The sequence below is a fragment of the Primulina tabacum genome, chromosome 4 (assembly GCF_025594145.1).
Source record: "Primulina tabacum isolate GXHZ01 chromosome 4, ASM2559414v2, whole genome shotgun sequence".
Classification (NCBI taxonomy): Eukaryota; Viridiplantae; Streptophyta; class Magnoliopsida; order Lamiales; family Gesneriaceae; genus Primulina; species Primulina tabacum.
The window spans coordinates 34916600-34937205 of NC_134553.1; positions in this window are offsets into that span (position 1 = coordinate 34916600).

The window sequence follows — 20606 nt, forward strand, 5'->3', positions numbered from 1 at the left end:
AGAGAGTTCTTGGATCAATTTTATTTATATGAGTTTATATGTAAATAATTATGCGTTGTGGGTTCTCTATTAACTTAAGCTCAAAATTAAAGTGATTAATTAAAGTTTTGGTTATTGAGATTTAATGTATTTAACGTGTAAAGATATAAGTGTAATTTTTGTTTTTATAATGTGTCAAAACAGAAATATCATAAGATAACGATAGATATTATCTATTTATGGATTATAGTCCTCAGATCGCACGACATCACTTTTCCTATTCTCTTTCATGTAAAGAAAATAGTTCAGAATAGAAAACTAAGGGATTCTCTCAAGGAAAAGAGTGTGTAGATCTTGAAGATCGAGACACGTTCTAAAGAATTCAGAATCATGGCTTCGTGTATGCTTATGCTTAAGTTTCAGTCAAATTCTAAATGATTTAGCGTGATGGCTTTGTGGTTTAAGGATTTTTCTCAACAAGTGATATCAGAGTCATTCATGCTTGAATAATTGATATTTTTTAAAAGTTTTTGGATATTATTGGGTTTCAAATCTGGAAAAGAAAATTTTGTTTAAATTTTTTGATATGACTTCAGATCTGAAAAATATTTTGGTTAAAATCAAATCTTTTAAAGTTTAACTTTTGGTAAAGAGATTTTGGTTGAAATTTTAAGGATTCGGTACAAGACTTCGATTTTTCGTCCAAATTTTGAAAATTAGATGTGCAGAGGCGATTTTTTGGGGCGACCTCGCATAACCAAGACTGTCCATGTAGTCGAGCCCCCGCACGCCAGGACCTCTTTTATGAAAATTAATTTTGTTTTGAAATACAAAAATATTTGGTATATGTGATTTATATGAATATTGAACGGCCCAAATGAATGTTAATATTTAATATAATACATATACATTTGTGATGGTAAACATGTGATTGTTGTGTGGTTTTTCATTTGAATAATAAATCGGCCCAAAAGAATATTATTATTTGACATGATAGTTACCATCACTATTTGACTATTACGTCAAGATATCACTTACAAATTAATCTTTTGTCCAAAGATAAAACATTAATGGAGTGTTCGGTACTATGTTTATGGGGTTTATATTATTTGGATATTTGGTTGAGCATATATTCTTGGTTTTTTGTTCTCTATTCAAATTTGACTCTTGGAAATATTCATTCCAACATAAATTTTATTCATATGTTAAATGGCTCGAAATTTAAATCGTGGAAGAGAATTTATTGACAGTTCTTGGAGTCATGGATTTGGACATTGCGATAAGGGTTGACTCTCCTCCCGCCATTATGCATAAGAGTACCTCTGATGAGAAGAGAGAGTTTGAAAAGTGGGAGATGTTTAATCGTATATGTATGATGATTATGAAGAGGACCGTTCCAGAAACATTCAAAGGCACAATATCTAGTGACATTGCTTCAACTAAAGCTTTCCTCCAGGACCTTAAAAAGAGGTTTTCTAAAATCGAAAAGTCTGAAATCGATACATTTTTGGCCTCGTTTCAATGAGGTACAAGGATAAAAGAAATATTAGGGAGTACGTTATAGAAATGTGAAGGGCCTAAAACTCCTTTCTTGAAAATTTGCGGAAAATTAAAAATTTTCTTTTTAAAAGAACTTAAATGGCCTAGTTCATAAAATCACTGGTGAATCAAGTTCAATATTTCAAAATATTGCAGCGGAAGAAAATTAAAGTTTTGCCAACAACAACGATTTAAAAATATCCAACGACTGATAAAATTGTTTGCGGAAAAAAAATAACAACTTCTGCTCTGAGGTCCTCGGGTGCCACTACTGCCGACCTAAGCTGGCTCACTGGTCCCCGCCCTCGGCCCTGGCCTCATCAGTACCTACAACAATCAAGTCTAGTGAGACTAAAGACTCAGCATGCATATATCACAGGTAACGAGTAAAAATCTGAATTAAAAATATGCATGAGTTAACATATCCTGTCCTGAGGCATACTGAAAATAATCTGTACTGAGCAATTATAATACGTGCATAAATGAACTGATAATCACAGTAAAAATGTTTGCTCCTTGGAGCCTGTACTGAAATAACTGATAAAATTTTCTGTTGAGATTATGTTTTATGCCTGTGGCCACTGCACTAAGCTGAACTGATCGGTAACTGGCTACCGGGGAGGCTGAAACTGAACTGAGCTGGCCGGTCACTGGTGACCGGGTGGTACCATACTGAACTGATCGGTCACTGGCGACCGTATAAAATAACACTCCCACATAGTGAATGAACCACAAGCCATATCGCATAAATCTCAAAAATAATCATTTTCTGTTTAATGCACGTAAAATAATTAACTAGCGTAATGAAAATTCCTGTAATTTTACCAACTAGATTGGATTGGATCGTCCTCCAGGCTCGCTGCAACCTAACTGTGCTATGAAAAATATGCAATAGCTTAAACATGACCAACTACGCAATTTAGTTCAAAAGATGCGACTATGACGCCTAATGACTTCGCATTTAATCATGACTCCGAGCCAACCTGAACCGACACCGAACCGACGTATAGTCATGATTAAAATACGCTGAAAAATCATAAAATAATGCTCCTAAAATGATAGGGTCGAAATCTAGGTGGAATGGAGGCCAAAACACGAAACGCTCTTTCGAGAGTCAATTTGGCACATCGCACCGTAAATTCTCGTACGACCTCAAAAATGATCCGAATCACGAACGGTCAAAAACATGACCTTCCCAACTCAATGAGGCACTGTCCAGTCCAAGGCCATGGGCTAAAAGCCAACCAAGAACTCAAACGAGCCTTCTAAATGACACAGAAACTTGCTGTAATTTCCAGCAGCTGCGCAACTACAAGACTTGCGTTGGTTTCGAGACTATCGGCCATTAGGGGCGTGAACCACCGACCAGAGACTCTTACCAACATCCCAAGGAATGATTTGAACCATGGCTAAGGGCCCTAGGCCAGCCACAATCCGCATCACACCATAACTCAACCGAAGGGTCCAACCGAGAGCATCTTGAATGCGTGTGTAGTGTTTATGCTATGATCGATGTCTTGCGTCATTTCAGTGGCCATTTGATTGACCATGGCACGATCTAGATATATAGGAGCATGATATGAACCGTGGCTAAGGGCCATAGGCCAACCAAGATCCATACCAAGCAACAAAAGAACGAACCAAAAGCTGAACAAATGAAGAAGCCGAAGGGGTATAGGGGCTGTTTTGATGTTTTGATTAAAAACCGAGGGGCCATGGACCAAGCCACCAAAAGGGCGACTTAGTCACGTCTTAGATATGTTAGGGAAGTGATCCAACCATGGCTAAGAGCCCTTAGGGCAGCCAAGATCAGATCCAAACCCCTTGACATAAAAACTGAAATTTTCGAACTCAAAAAGGGACACAAATGGTGTTGCTGTCATTTCTTGCTTTCCAGCGAGCATGGGCTGAACCCGATGGACAAATGTGGTCCTAATGCATCCTATTACATGTATATAAGTCGCCTTGGGAGCCTGGAGTCGATCCAATACCTGAAACTCACAAACCAAAAGAAACCGTGAAGCTTGCCAAGGAAAAATCGAAAATTCTGCATGTGTTGTTTCAAAATGTTTTGACATGGATCTCGATTTTTACTTGAATAAACATGATCATGTACTGAAAAATAAATGATAATATGACTTGATTGAGGTTTGAAAGAAATCTACACATGCCTGGTTTTGTTTCGAAAGAAAACGAACGAAACGACGACGACGCGGCACGGAGGAGATGGAGCGCTTCTTGTCTACCTTTCTTGCTCTCGATTTTTCTCCCTTTCTCCCTAGCTATTATTCACGTTTTTTCTACTGAAAAGGGGTCTGATTTCACTCTTAATTTTCGAAAAGGAGAGGGGGGGGGGGGGGGGGGAAATGGTTAGGAGGGTGAGGGAAGTGGGTGCAAGATATAAGGAAAGAATCAAGACCAAGTCTTCTCATTTTTGAATTTTGAATTATGGTTTGATATCAAATGAGTTGGTGGATGCTTCTAGGAGGTAGTGGCCGATTTTTGCTTATTTTCTAGTCTAGGATATGTCCATTTATTTAATTAAATTGTGCTCCCAAAAATCTTAGAATTATCCTACTAATTACATGCAAAGAATTGGTCAAAGTTGATGAGTTGGAATGAATTGCTTAATAAATCCAAGGGGCCGAAATCATGCTAATAAAATGAGTGGGAAGTGTTGGTTATCTAGTCAACTAATAATCCTTGAAAGCCTTACTAATCCTTTAAATAATTTAGTGAGCTAACCCCTTAATTTAATAACTTAAATGAGTTCATTTCTTAATCACATCAAATAATTAAATTAAATCCTCAAACCTCCCTTACTAACTTAAATGAACTTACTTGCTAGCTAACTTAACTTCTGGAAATATTTATCGAATCTTAAATTCTACCTCAAAACTCCGACTCCGGTCCGGCCTCACTGAAATAACTGAAATGCTAAAAATCAAACTATTGAATTGAAATAATAAAATAATTAACTTCAAATAAATGCATTTAAAATAATCATGCAATGAAGTCAATTAAATTTAAAAATCTAGAATTATGCACGGCTTATACGTCTACTGACTTACGGGTTCTACAATCCTTCCCCCCTTAAATAAATTTCGTCCTCGAAATTAGAACTCACCGAATAACTCAGGGTATCGACTTCTCATCTCCGGCTCAGACTCCCACGTAGCTTCCTCCTCTGAATGGTTGAGCCATTTGACTTTGACTCGCTTAACCAACTTGTTCCGAAGTTTCTTCTCCTGTCTGTCTAGGATCTGCACGGGTCTCTCCTCATAAGATAAGTTCGGAGTAAGCTGCAACGGCTCGAAATTCAGCACATGCGAAGGATTTGCCATATACTTCCTCAGCATGGAGACGTGAAAGACATTGTGTACTCCGGCCAGATTTGGCGGAAGAGCCACACGATAAGCAAGCGTCCCAACTCTGTCAAGGATCTCAAACGGTCCAATGAATCTCGGACTGAGCTTCCCTTTCTTGCCAAATCTCATGACACCCTTCATAGGTGCCACTTTTACGAAGACATGATCGCCCACTGCAAACTCTAACTCTCTCCTCCGCTGATCGGCATAACTCTTCTGTCGACTCTGAGCAGTCCTCATTCTATAACGGATCTTGACTACTACATCTGCTGCCTGCTGAACAATCTCTGGACCCAACTCTGCTCTCTCTCCTACTTCATCCCAATGAACAGGAGATCTACACTTGCGGCCATACAGCGCCTCATACGGAGCCATACCTATAGACGACTGGAAACTGTTGTTATAGGTGAACTCTACCAATGGTAAGTTCGACTCCCAACTCCCAGAGAAATCAATGACGCAAGCACGGAGAAGATCCTCTAAGATCTGAATAACTCGCTCCGACTGTCCATCTGTCTGCGGATGGAAAGCTGTGCTAAACAGCAACTTCGTACCCATAGTCGAATGCAAACTCTTCCAAAACGAGGAAGTGAATCTGGGATCTCTGTCGGATACGATAGAAACTGGAATACCATGGAGTCGGACTATCTCTCGGATATACAGCTCTGCATACTGAACCATGGTGAAAGTCGTCTTAATAGGCAAGAAGTGCGCTGATTTGGTAAGACGATCTACAATCACCCAGATAGCATTCGATCCTCTGGCTGACCTCGGCAATCCGGTCACAAAGTCCATGGTAATGTTCTCCCACTTCCACTCGGGAATAGGAAGAGGCTTGAGCAAACCTGCTGGTCTCTGATGCTCGGCCTTCACTAACTGGCAAGTCAGGCACTCGGATACAAAACGCATGATGTCCTTCTTCATTCCTGGCCACCAATACACTAGCTGCAGATCTTTGTACATCTTCGTACTCCCAGGGTGAATGGAGTACGGGGACGTATGGGCCTCTGATAAGATGTCTGCTCGGATAGAATCACTGCTAGGAACCCATATCCTATCTCGGTATCTCACAATACCGTCGCTGACTGAATACAAAACACTGCCCTTGGCTTCATCTCTCTTCTTCCACTGTGCCAACTGCTCATCTGCTGCCTGACCGCTGCGAATACGGTCAATAAGAGAGGACTGGATAGTCAAGGTAGATAAACGAGGAACTCTACCTCGAGGATAAGTCTCAAGATCAAACCTCTGCATCTCAATCTGAAGAGGTTTCTGCATCGTCAAATGAGCCATCACTGCGACTTTCCTGCTCAAAGCATCCGCAACTACATTAGCTTTACCCGGGTGGTAGCAAATGTCACAATCGTAGTCTTTCACAAGCTCCAACCAACGCCTCTGACGCATGTTCAGCTCCTTCTGCGTAAAGAAATACTTGAGGCTCTTATGGTCGGTAAAGATCTGGCACTTCTCTCCATACAGATAGTGCCTCCAAATCTTCAAAGCAAAAACTACGGCCGCTAACTCCAGATCATGGGTAGGGTAATTCTTCTCATGAATTTTCAGCTGTCGAGAAGCATACGCTATCACTCTCCCATGCGGCATCAAAACTGCACCTAAACCAAGCTTCGAAGCATCGGTATAAAGGACAAACTCGCCGGGCCCTGATGGCATGGCCAAAACTGGTGCTGAAATAAGAGCTTGCTTCAAAGTATCGAAGCTCTTCTGACACTCCTCGCTCCACACAAACTTCACATTTTTCTTTGTCAGTGCTGTGAGTGGAACGGCGATAGAGGAAAATCCTTGGATGAATTTTCTGTAATATCCTGCTAGCCCAAGGAAACTGCGGATCTCGGATGCATTCTGAGGCACAACCCAATCTCTGACTGCTACATTTTTTGCGGGGTCTACCTCAATACCACTGCTAGAAACAATGTGGCCCAAGAACACCATCTTCTCTAACCAGAATTCGCACTTACTGAACTTTGCGAATAATTTGTGCTTCTGCAATGTCTGCAACACTGTGGTCAGATGCCTGCTGTGCTCCTCCCGATTCTTGGAGTAGACGAGAATGTCATCTATGAACACTATCACAAACTGGTCGAGGTACGGCTGAAATACGCGATTCATGAGATCCATGAAGATCGCTGGCGCATTCGTCAGACCGAACGGCATCACTAGGAACTCGTAGTGGCCATAACGAGTCCTGAAAGCTGTCTTCGAGACATCAGCATCTCTCACCCTCAACTGGTGATAACCAGAACGCAGATCTATCTTGGAGAAAATCGAAGCTCCCTGCAACTGGTCAAAGAGATTCTCAATCCTCGGCAGTGGGTATTTATTCTTCACTGTAACCCTGTTCAACTCCCTGTAGTCAATGCAAAGCCTCATCGAGCCATCCTTCTTTTTCACAAATAAGACCGGCGCGCCCCATGGAGAAAAGCTCGGGCAAATGAACTCTTTGTTGAGAAGTTCCTGAATCTGCTTCTTAAGCTCTGCCATCTCTGTCCGTGCTAGTCGGTACGGCGCTTTGGATATCGGAGCCGTACCTGGCATAAGCTCAATGGAAAACTCCACCTCTCTCTCGGGTGGCATACCAGAGACGTCTTCGGGAAAAAACGTCTAAGAAATCTCTGACAATCGGAACATCTGAGGCTGACTGGCTGGGTTCCTCGGGGACAGATAAAAAGGTCGCTAGAAATGCCCGACACCCTCTATGCATGAGTTTCCTAGCCTGAACATAAGGAATAATGCGCGGTAAAGGAAAGTACCTGTCCGACTCAAATACGAACTGCTCCATTCCAGGCGGTCGGACAAGAACGGATCTCCGCTGGAAGTCTATCAACACTCTGTTCCTCAATAGCCAGTCCATCCCTAGGATGATGTCAAATTCTGGCATCGGTAGCACAATCAGATCCGCAGAAACAAGATTACCGTGCAGCTCAAGGTCTATATCTCGGATAACATTGGTGGCTGCCATCTCCTCGCCTCACGGCAACACTACTGAAAAGGCTGTATCTAGCCCAATGGTCTGGATCTTGAGGAAGTTAGCAAAGACCTCCGAAATAAACGAGTGAGTGGCCCCTGAATCTATCAAGGCCTTGGTAGCGGAACCAGATATAAAAATTCTCCCTAAAAGATCGGAACTCTAAGTTGAATCCCACTACAAGATCTAAACTTATAGACATGCAAAGGTCAAGGTTCCTCTAGCTTAATTTCCCCGAAATAAATCTGAGTAGAGCATGCAATCCTATAACAGTTCTAAGTTCAAAATCTAAATCCCGATTCCCAAAACACGGAAATTCAAATAATAGCTTAAAGTTTAAAGGTACCTGTCAACAACATAGTCTCCGGGTTGGTTTCCGCGACATGGAGAGAAAAAACTCTGCCTTGGGTAGGCAGATTCCTCTGAGGGCACTGCAGCAATATGTGGTCTGGACTGCCACACTTAAAACACTTTCCTGAGCCAGCCATACATGCTCCAGGATGGCGACGTGAGCACCTGGGACAGACTGGGTGCTCCTGAGTCCTCGGGGCTGGGCGTCCCCGCTGCTGCTGCTGGCCTCGGTTCCTGGGCGGTCCATGAAAAGGCCTCTTATTCTGCTGCTGATGCTGATGAGGAGGAGGGCGGTGCGGTGCCTGGACTGGGCGCTTGCCTTGGCGATCCCTCTCGATATCCCGCAGATCCTGCTCTGCTGCTAAGGCCTTGGAGACGGCAACCTCATAAGTAGCAGGGTCAGATACCCTAACATCCCGGCGCAAGATCGGCCGTAAGCCCACCAGGAAGTGCATCAGCTTGGCTCTGGCATCATTCGCTATCAGGGGCACAAAGTGACAGCCCCTCTCGAACTTACGGATGAACTCCGTAACCGTCATATCCCCTTGTCTCAGGCTCATGAACTCGGTGGTCAGCCTGGTGCGAACCTCCTCAGCAAAATACTTGGAGTAGAAAACCTTCGTAAAGCGGGTCCAAGAAAGTGTAGCCAATGTCAGGGCTACCGAAGCTCCTTCCCACCATAAGCGGGCGTCTCCAGTGAACAGGTAGGTGGCACATCGGACTCGGTTTGCGTCCCCCAGCTCCATAAAATCAAAGATAACCTCGAGGGATTTGATCCATCCCTCGGCAACCATGGGGTCAGATGCCCCAGAGAATTCCTTCGGGCGCATCTTCATGAATCGCTCATACACAGCCTCAGGCCCTGTCGGCCTGGCTGCGGCTGCGGCTACGGCTGCGGCATTGCCCCCCGCAAACTGTGCGAAGAACTGTGCCATCCCAGCTAACATCTGGGCACTCATGTCCGGTGGGGGCGGTGGAGGAGGTGGTAGGTCTCCCTCTGGTCTACGCTCCTCCCTGTCTTCTCGGCGAGGTTCCTCCTCTCTGTTGCGCTCTAAAATGCGTCTAGGGGGCATACTGTTCCAACATAACCCATACGTAACTAACATGCATAATTCCATAATTTATTTTAAATGAACTCTGAAATACTGAAAATCTGGAAGCATGCTGACAAACTAATTCATGCTTTAACTAAAATGCTGAACAAAATGCTGAACTGAAAAACTTACAGACCAAAGGCGTGGCTTCGTGAGCTTCTCGCGGTCAGTAGTAGTGAAACCCTATACAGAACCACCGCTCTGATACCAACTGTGAAGGGCCTAAAACTCCTTTCTTGAAAATTTGCGGAAAATTAAAATTTTTTTTTTTAAAAGAACTTAAATGGCCTCATTCATAAAATCACTGGTGAATCAAGTTCAATATTTCAAAATATTGCAGCGGAAGAAAATTAAAGTTTTGCTAACAACAACGATTTAAAAATATCCAACGACTGATAAAATTGTTTGCGGAAAAAAAATAACAACTGCTGCTCTCAGGTCCTCGGGTGCCACTACTGCCGACCTAAGCTGGCTCACTGGTCCCCGCCCTCGGCCCTGGCCTCATCAGTACCTACAACAATCAAGTCTAGTGAGCCTAAAGACTCAGCATGCATATATCACAGGTAACGAGTAAAAATCTGAATTAAAAATATGCATGAGTTAACATATCCTGTCCTGAGGCATACTGAAAATAATCTGTACTGAGCAATTATAATACGTGCATAAATGAACTGATAATCACAGTAAAAATGTTTGCTCCTTGGAGCCTGTACTGAAATAACTGATAAAATTTTCTGTTGAGATTATGTTTTATGCCTGTGGCCACTGCACTAAGCTGAACTGATCGGTAACTGGCTACCGGGGAGGCTGAAACTGAACTGAGCTGGCCGGTCACTGGTGACCGGGTGGTACCATACTGAACTGATCGGTCACTGGCGACCGTATAAAATAACACTCCCACATAGTGAATGAACCACAAGCCATATCGCATAAATCTCAAAAATAATCATTTTCTGTTTAATGCACGTAAAATAATTAACTAGCGTAATGAAAATTCCTGTAATTTTACCAACTAGATTGGATTGGATCGTCCCCCAGGCTCGCTGCAACCTAACTGTGCTATGAAAAATATGCAATAGCTTAAACATGACCAACTACGCAATTTAGTTCAAAAGATGCGACTATGACGCTTAATGACTTCGCATTTAATCATGACTCCGAGCCAACCTGAACCGACACCGAACCGACGTATAGTCATGATTAAAATACGCTGAAAAATCATAAAATAATGCTCCTAAAATGATAGGGTCGAAATCTAGGTGGAATGGAGGCCAAAACACGAAATGCTCTTTCGAGAGTCAATTTGGCACATCGCACCGTAAATTCACGTACGACCTCAAAAATGATCCGAATCACGAACGATCAAAAACATGACCTTCCCAACTCAATGAGGCACTGTCCAGTCCAAGGCCATGGGCTAAAAGCCAACCAAGAACTCAAACGAGCCTTCTAAACGACACAGAAACTTGCTGTAATTTCCAGCAGCTGCGCAACTACAAGACTTGCGTTGGTTTCGAGACTATCGGCCATTAGGGGCGTGAACCACCGACCAGAGACTCTTACCAACATCCCAAGGAATGATTTGAACCATGGCTAAGGGCCCTAGGCCAGCCACAATCCGCATCACACCATAACTCAACCGAAGGGTCCAACCGAGAGCATCTTGAATGCGTGTGTAGTGTTTATGCTATGATCGATGTCTTGCGTCATTTCAGTGGCCATTTGATTGACCATGGCATGATCTAGACATCTAGGAGCATGATATGAACCGTGGCTAAGGGCCATAGGCCAACCAAGATCCATACCAAGCAACAAAAGAACGAACCAAAAGCTGAACAAATGAAGAAGCCGAAGGGGTATAGGGGCTGTTTTGATGTTTTGATTAAAAACCGAGGGGACATGGACCAAGCCACCAAAAGGGCGACTTAGTCACGTCTTAGACATGTTAGGGAAGTGATCCAACCATGGCTAAGAGCCCTTAGGGCAGCCAAGATCAGATCCAAACCCCTTGACATAAAAACTGAAATTTTCGAACTCAAAAAGGGACACAAATGGTGTTGCTGTCATTTCTTGCTTTCCAGCGAACATGGGCTGAAACCGATGGACAAATGTGGTCCTAATGCATCCTATTACATGTATATAAGTCGCTTTGGGAGCATGGAGTCGATCCAATACCTGAAACTCACAAACCAAAAGAAACCGTGAAGCTTGCCAAGGAAAAATCGAAAATTCTGCATGTGTTGTTTCAAAATGTTTTGACATGGATCTCGATTTTTACTTGAATAAACATGATCATGTACTGAAAAATAAATGATAATATGACTTGATTGAGGTTTGAAAGAAATCTAGACATGCCTGGTTTCGTTTCGAAAGAAAACGAACGAAACGACGACGACGCGGCACGGAGGAGATGGAGCGCTTCTTGTCTACCTTTCTTGCTCTCGATTTTTCTCCCTTTCTCCCTAGCTATTATTCACGTTTTTTCTACTGAAAAGGGGTCTGATTTCACTCTGAATTTTCGAAAAGGAGAGGGGGGGGGGGGGGGGGGGGGGAAATGGTTAGGAGGGTGAGGGAAGTGGGTGCAAGATATAAGGAAAGAATCAAGACCAAGTCTTCTCATTTTTGAATTTTGAATTATGGTTTGATATCAAATGAGTTGGTGGATGCTTCTAGGAGGTAGTGGCCGATTTTTGCTTATTTTCTAGTCTAGGATATGTCCATTTATTTAATTAAATTGTGCTCCCAAAAATCCTAGAATTATCCTACTAATTACATGCAAAGAATTGGTCAAAGTTGATGAGTTGGAATGAATTGCTTAATAAATCCAAGGGGCCGAAATCATGCTAATAAAATGAGTGGGAAGTGTTGGTTATCTAGTCAACTAATAATCCTTGAAAGCCTTACTAATCCTTTAAATAATTTAGTGAGCTAACCCCTTAATTTAATAACTTAAATGAGTTCATTTCTTAATCACCTCAAATAATTAAATTAAATCCTCAAACCTCCCTTACTAACTTAAATGAACTTACTTGCTAGCTAACTTAACTTCTGGAAATATTTCTCGAATCTTAAATTCTACCTCAAAACTCCGACTCCGGTCCGGCCTCACTGAAATAACTGAAATGCTAAAAATCAAACTATTGAACTGAAATAATAAAATAATTAACTTCAAATAAATGCATTTAAAATAATCATGCAATGAAGTCAATTAAATTTAAAAATCTAGAATTATGCACGGCTTATACGTCTACTGACTTACGGGTTCTACAATGAAATGTCTCATCTTGCTTCAAGGTTGAAAGCACAAAAGCTTGACATCTCTGGATACTTGCTGGTGCATTTGGTTTTGATATCTCTTCCTCCTCAATTTTACCAGTTCAAGGTAAGCTATAAATGTCAGAAAGAGACTTGGTCTCTAAATGAGCTCATCTCACATTGTGTTCAGGAAGATGAAATATTGAAGCTAGACAAGACAGAAAGTGTTCATTATGTCTCTACCTCGAAGGATAAAGGAAAGAAAAGGAAGGATAAGGAAGCTGCGGATACACAGCCTCCGAAGAAACAACAGAAGATTCCTAGTGATTCTCAAAGTTCTGGTTGTTTTTTCTGTGACAGTGATAGACATATGAAGAAGCAATGCACTAATTATCACACTCGGCGTGTTAAGAAAGGTATGCTTCTCAATAGGTGGATAGATTCTGGTGCAACAACTCACATCAGTGTGTCTATACAGGGTTGACTGGATTACCGAAAACTAAGTGATGCTGAAAAATTCATCTACGTTGGTGACGGCAACAAAGTTGAAGTTGAGGCAATAAGAAAATTTTGATCATTGTTAAAGACTGCAATATATTTGGATATTTATGAAACATTTTTTGTACCTTCTTTTAAACGGAATTTGTTTTCCATTTCTGCATTTGTCAAATTTGGTAATTCTTGTTCATTTGGAGATGGAATATTCAGTTTGTTTTTTGATTCAAAATTGGTTGGTTCTGGTTCTTTATCAAGATACGATAATCTTTATTCTTTGAATGTTATTGTTTCATTTAATGAATCTATGCAAACAAGTAGATGTACTAAAAGAAAATTAAACGGTGAGAATTCATGCTGTGTTATGGCACAAGAGATTGGGTCATATATATAAGGTCTAGAAATTCAAACGACGTAATCTGACTGCATGCGAATGTATAGTTTTATTAAAATGCTTAATTAATGATTTTTAAATGCAAGTTTAAGACATGAATATGTGCTTTTATTTCATGAATTACTATATTGCATTTAATTAGGCTTTTAGCAGTATTTCATGCTCGAACGAGGAATGGAGATTGGGGACAGTTTGAGGCAAATGTTTTTATTAAATAATTTTTTTAGTATATGATGTAAATATGAGGGATTTTCAAAAAATGGTTCTTTTAAGGTATTTTTAAGCGTCGATCCATATTTTTTAAAATCGGTATGCAATTTTTAGCAAAACGAAGAAATTTTGAGGGTTTGGGTAATATTTTCAAAAACGTACCAAAACGAAATATTTTATGAGCGTGTTGTTGGGCCTAGTGGGTTTGTGCTGGTAGAATTTTGGTCCAAGCCCACTTCACTCCACTATTTTAAAATATAGGCCCAAATATACACTATTTTTATTCTTTTAAAAACTCTCAAACCCTAACCCTAACCCTCACCACATCATCACTCGCCGCCCATCCTTCGAAATATTACAGCAGCATTGGCTCATTTTTTTGTTCTGTTTTTGTTTGAAAAACGCAGCCAAGGTCCTCCCATTCCCTCTGGTATCCGTTCTACGTGATTGTTGTCAGGATTTTTGAGCGTATTTACGCAAAGGCACGCCCTATACCTCTTCTTTCTCATCAATCACATCATGATATGTGTTTTGAATGGATTTTCAATGACATTACATAGATTTATCATTGTGCATTGAATTACATGATTTTTACACAAAAATATGCATATTATAAGCCATGATGCTCACAATTTTGGCTATGGTTGAAGGGGCTGCCTGGAATGAATTGTAGGGGACTCAAACACATTTGATTGATGGTGTCTAGAGGTTGAGATCGAAGCGAAATCATGTTCATGTAAGGATCGATCGGACATACATGTTTCGAGTTAGGTATTTTGGTTTGATCGATTGTTTCAAGGGGTGCGGCGGTGCAAGGGCTATTTCGGGACGCGTAGTAGACCCTGGTGGGTCTGAGACACGACTTGGAGTGGCTCGATCACATCTAGTTTCGGGCTAGGATTAAATCAAGGAAGCTAGACATGGTTAGGGCTCAGTTTTGAGATGTTCGGTTGTGTCTCGTGTATTCGAGAGCATGAGTTTGAGGATCATGCCTAGCGCAATCCAGGAATGTCTGGTTGTGGTCTAGGATAGGTTAGTTCGAGCCTCGTCTGTGCCGAGTGAGCGTTGTATGGCTTGGGTTTGAGTTGGAAATTTTTGGTATTTGACCCGCAGGATTAGTGCCGACACTTGAGCTTTGGCTCTTGTAGCGCTGCAGCGCTACTTAGCCAGTGCCTAGGCTTAGGCGCTAGCCCTGCATGTAACTTACCGTACTTAAAAACTACTTAAAATTTGCGGAAAATAAAAATTTTTCTTATATAAGTAATAAACTCTCAAAATGAAATACAATTAAAATGTTTGTCTAAATATTTGAAATGTAAAAGATCTTGTGACAAGTACTCGTTTAAACGTCGTGAAATAATTTCATGAAAATAAGAGTAAATGAATTTAACGTGCATAAAAAAAATTCTTGAAAACTTAAGTGGTCTTCGGGTTAGGGCTCTGCACCGTCCGAGCCAACTCAATAAAGGAAAATGAACATGTATATGACTACATGATGAGGAATACGTTTGAGTTTTCTCATGTATAAGTTTATGCTTTTAAAGATCATGAAGATTACTTTAATTACAGTAATTTTCATTGTTGCATGTTATGTATATATATTTGTTATATCAGTCCAGGTGTGTTGAGTCTTTAGATTCACTAGGTGTGATTGATATAAGTGAGCGTGTTGAGGTAGAGACTAAAGGCACTAAAGACTGAGTAGGCGGAGCTGGGAATGTGCACGATAACCCAAGGACCTTGCATGCTTCCGCATATTATGTTTATGAGTCAAGGGTGAAACAATGTTTTTGCATATTTTTACACTCTGACGATGTTGAGTTCTTTTCAAAACAGTAGACTAGTAGTTGATGATATTTAGGAATTACTCAACTGCAGTTATTTTTATTCAATGTTTGACTGCCTGTATTTGCATGTATGTATGTATATGAGTATTTTCGAACATAGCTTTCAAAAAAAATATTTGAGTGGAATTTAAAGTAGGAGACGTTTCAGTTGATATCAGAGCTAGGTTTCTTGTAGAGGGTTGTGCCATCGCTAGCTTCAGAAGCTCAGTCTTCAAGCCTCAAGTCTGTAAGTTTACATGTTTTAAATGTTTTGAATGTTTTTAATGCTACCACCTGCATGATTACATGATATATGTTTTACAGTACATGTTTAGTTGTTTCTTTGTTTTGGAGATTAAATGTTTTGAAAACTAGACCGAATTGCATGATGGGTTACGTTTAGAATTTGGAATGTATTCAGATATTATGCCTCCCAGAAGAGCTTTTAGTAGAGACAGGCGTGATGATAATCCTGGAGGTGATAGAGGCTTCCCACCACCACCGCCAGGAGATCCTTCTACCCAAGTCCTAGAGGATATTGCGCGACTGATGGAGCAGGCTCAGCGGGCTCCGATACACCAATTTGATATTATGAGCAGTTCAGAAAGCTCAACCCGAAGGAGTTCGGAGGCACTACTGATCCATTTGTAGCAGAGGGTTGGATTCGGTCACTAGGGTTGCATTTCCAGTATTTAGATATGAGAGATGGGGACCGAGTCAGATGCGCCACGTATATACTGAGGGATGATGCATCCATGTGGTAGGAAGAGCAGTGCACAGATTGGATTTGGCTACCCTCTGTTGGATCTCGGTTTTCTCGTGCTCAAACGCAGCGGAAGTTTTAAAATTTTTATTTTATTTTGACATTCAAAATATATTTGTTTGAGCACTCGTATGGTTTATACAATTAAACATTCATAGGGTATTGAAATTTTATACCTTTGGTGAACGATTCACACGGCTCCAACTATTCCGGGGTTAGCGGAGATAGCTCTTGATGAATTCCCTACGAACTTTCTTCGAATATCCTTTCTTCAATCTTCGAATCAGATCCACGACCGGATTACTTGTTCCTCTTCTAAATTACACTAGAAATTTAAAAAAAAATTTCGTTGGAGATTAAAATTAAAGGCGGCACAAAAACCACTAAAATTCTAGGAGTGGAGGCCGAAAATTTTGAGAGAAAAGAGAGAAGTGTTTTTCGAAGATTTAGAGACTAGTTGTGGCTAGGTTTTTAGGTCTCCCCTTTAAATAAAACCTCTATGGCCCTATTACCATAATATAATAATTGGGTATATTTAATTAACATTAATGTGCTTGATTAATTAATTGGACTAGTCCAACTAGTTTAATTAATTAATCAAAGTCCATCAAAACTTTAATTATTTAGTATGTTGGACTTGTAATCCTACAAACCCATTTAAACATACTTCCTACTATATTTAAACTCAACTTTTGAGTTTAATAATTTAAATTCCCAAATAATATAAATTCAACTCATTGAATTTATTCTCCTCAAATTTTATAAATTCAGAAATTCAATTTCTTGAATTTACTATCTCATAAATTCAACTCCTTGAATTTATTTTTTCTCAAAATTTAATTATCATAAATTCAACTCCTTGAATTTACTATATCATAATATAAATTCAACTTCTTGAATTTATTCTCTCAACGGGAAAAATTGTTCCAGTGCTTGTGTGACCATCAATGGTTCAGAGATACAGCTAGCCGTGGGTTCACAACTCCTTGTGATTCAGGACATAATCCTTTATTCGGGCTTACTCTAATTTACCCCATTCTTTGTATCAACAATTGATCATGAGAACGTCAGAAATCATATTTCTAATTAAACCCATCGAATCATGAAAAGAGCGTCTAGTAGCATCGTCCCATGATTTCCTAGGTATCACTGATAGTGCCTGCAAGAACCAATCGATTATGATTAGCGTACAGTACGGTCCCTTAATCTCTTATATCCCGATCGAATATGTAACCATTGGTTCATCGAGGGTTGCATATTATTTCGATAACTATGTGACACATATAAATAGTGGCATCACATGTACTATTGGAGAACTCCTTCTCCAACGTACATCTCATACTCTAGCCAGAGATTCCACGAACTATTATTTCATCAGATCACATAGGATATCCACACCCGTAGGTGAGCGGTGAATCCCCGACTACAATGCAATGACTCCTATATATGTCGCAACTGTACTTAATCTCGCAACCTGATGACTCTCCTGGAGCCGGTAAACGAGTCAAAGTACAGCCCTAGCATATAGAGCCTCAGTGTTGTCCCAGGTCATAAGGACTAATGGTATACAATCATAACCACGAACTTATCCTCTCGATGAATGATAACCACTTGAAAAGTCCGAAGGAAGGTTGTTCGGTATAATCATCATATGACTACCCATCTGTATGTTTGGACATCTCTATGTCCTTACCAAGAAACGCAGCACACAACATCACATATGCTAGTATCGAGCTCAAACGACCTTTATCCATGTTTTAGGCGGCTGAATCGAATAGGAACGAATTTAAAATATGCAGTTTTTACAAATGAGTTTCAACATCGAATTATGATTCATTTGTATTAAAGAATAATCTAGGACTTTATCTATGCTGATCGCATGAGTATACAGATAAAGTGAAAAGAAACCATGAAAAGTTAAATTATATTAAAATAAAGATTGTTTATTTAACTTGAGTCAATAAATTCTCTAGCCAACAGTTGGCTTGCAGGACATCTACTCCAACAATCTCCCACTTGCCCTAGAGCCAACAACCCATAAACTTTAATCCCATTGTTTCGCGATGTTTTCAAACAATGTTCCTGGCACGGGCTTTGTAAGTGGATCGGCAACATTATCTGCAGAGGGGACTCTTTCGATTGATATATATCCTCTTCCCACAATCTCCCGGATGATGTGGAACTTCCTCAATATATGTTTGGATCTTTGATGAGACCTTGGTTCCTTTGCTTGCGCAACGGCACCAGTGTTGTTGCAGTACACCGGGACTGGATAAACTCCACTAGGAATGACGCCCAACTCTTGGACAAAATTCCTCATCCAAACTGCCTCTTTGGCTGCAGTAGATGCAGCAATATATTCAGCTTCAGTGGTGGAATCCTCAACAGTGTCTTGCTTGGAACTTTTCCAAGAGACAGCCGCACCATTAAGCATGAATACAAAACCAGAGGTCGATTTCAAATCATCTACATCACATTGGAAGCTAGAATCAGTGTAGCCTTCCAATTTCAATTTTCCACCCCCATAGACAATGAACAAGTTCTTAGTCCTTCTCAAGTACTTAAGAATATCCTTCACGGCCTTCCAATGCATTGGACCAGGGTTCACATGATATATGCTTGTAACACTCAGAGCGTAAGCAACATTGGGACGTGTCGATATCATACCATACATGATACTACCAATGGCTGACGCATGTGGAATACGTGTCTCATCTCTATCTCTTCATCAGTTTTGGGACACATAGCTTTAGATAGAGTAACACCATGACACATTGGTAAGTATCCTCTCTTGGACTCTTCCATAGAGAATCTCTTAAGAATGATATCGATATAAGTGGCTTGGGTGAGTCCTAGCATCCTTTTTTATCTATCTCTATAGATTTGTATTCCCAATACATATGATTCTTCACCCATTTCTTTCATGGAGAATTTACTTGCTAACCATACTTTAGTTGATTGCAGTAATCCTACATCATTCCCAATGAGTAGGATGTCATCAACATAAAGTACTAGGAATGTCACTGCACTCCCACTAACTTTCTTGTACACGCATGGTTCCTCAGGATTTTTAGCAAAACCAAATTCCTTGATAGTGCTATCAAATCGGAGGTTTCAACTCTTTGATGTCTGCTTGAGACCATATATTGATCTCTGAAGTTTGCATACCTTATGCTCACTTCCTACTGATGTGTATCTTTCAGGTTGAGACATATAAATTTCTTCTTTGATGTCTCCATTGAGGAATGCTGTCTTTACATCCAATTGCCATATCTCATAGTCATACCATGCTGTTATGCCTAGTAGTATTTTAATGGACTTAAACATAGCAACTGGTGAAAAAGTTTCCTCATAGTCAATTCTTTGCCTTTGAGTATAATTTTTTGCAACCAGTCTTGCTTTGAAGGTCACTACATTCTCATCCGCCTCAAGCTTTCTTTTGTAGATCCATTTGCATCCTATGAGAACGATTCCCTCAGGTGGATCCACCAATGTCCAGACTTGGTTTGAATACATAGAGTCCATTTCAGGCTGCATGGCTTCAAGCCATTTGGATGTATCAGATCAGATATTAATTCTTTTAAATTCATTGGATCACATCCAACACAATGCTCATCATGACTTTGTTCATGAAGAAGCGTATATCTTTCAGGTGGTCTAATAACCCTATCAGACCTTCTAGGACTTGTACTTCAACTACTGGTTGTTGGGAAATGGGTTCAACTTCTATAGTTGAGGGAGTATCTTGAATTTCTTCAAGTTCTATCATCATGCCTTTTCTATCTAATAGAAATTACTTTTCCAAATAGTGGCATTTCTTGAAACAAACATTTTTGCTTCATTGGGATGATAAAAATAATATCCAACAGAATTCTTTGGATATCCTACAAAGTAGCACAAAGTGGATACTGTAACGTCTCGCTCATTTTTAAAAGTGCGGAAATATATATATATTTTAAAGCTCTTTTTAAATAAAAGCTCGCATTTTCGAAATAACATTTAAAATAATTGTAATTATCTTACCGTAAAAATAGCGCAGTTTAAAATAACCCAACTCGTCTAAAATCGTACGTAAACATAAACGTATAAAATTCTTAAAATCATCAACGTATGAAAATATTCATCTCCTCTCAATCTCATAAATCGTAATGCGGAAAACATGTGGTCCTCGGGTCGTGTCACCCCACCAAGTCTGCCTACTCAGAGTTCGGCACCTCCAGTCTCCTCACCATTTAGCTCACATGCATCACACACGCCTAGTGAGTTTAAAGACTCAACACGCCTGTACCAGGAATAACAAGTACATATACATAGCACACAGCAGTGAAAAATATCATACTCAACATATC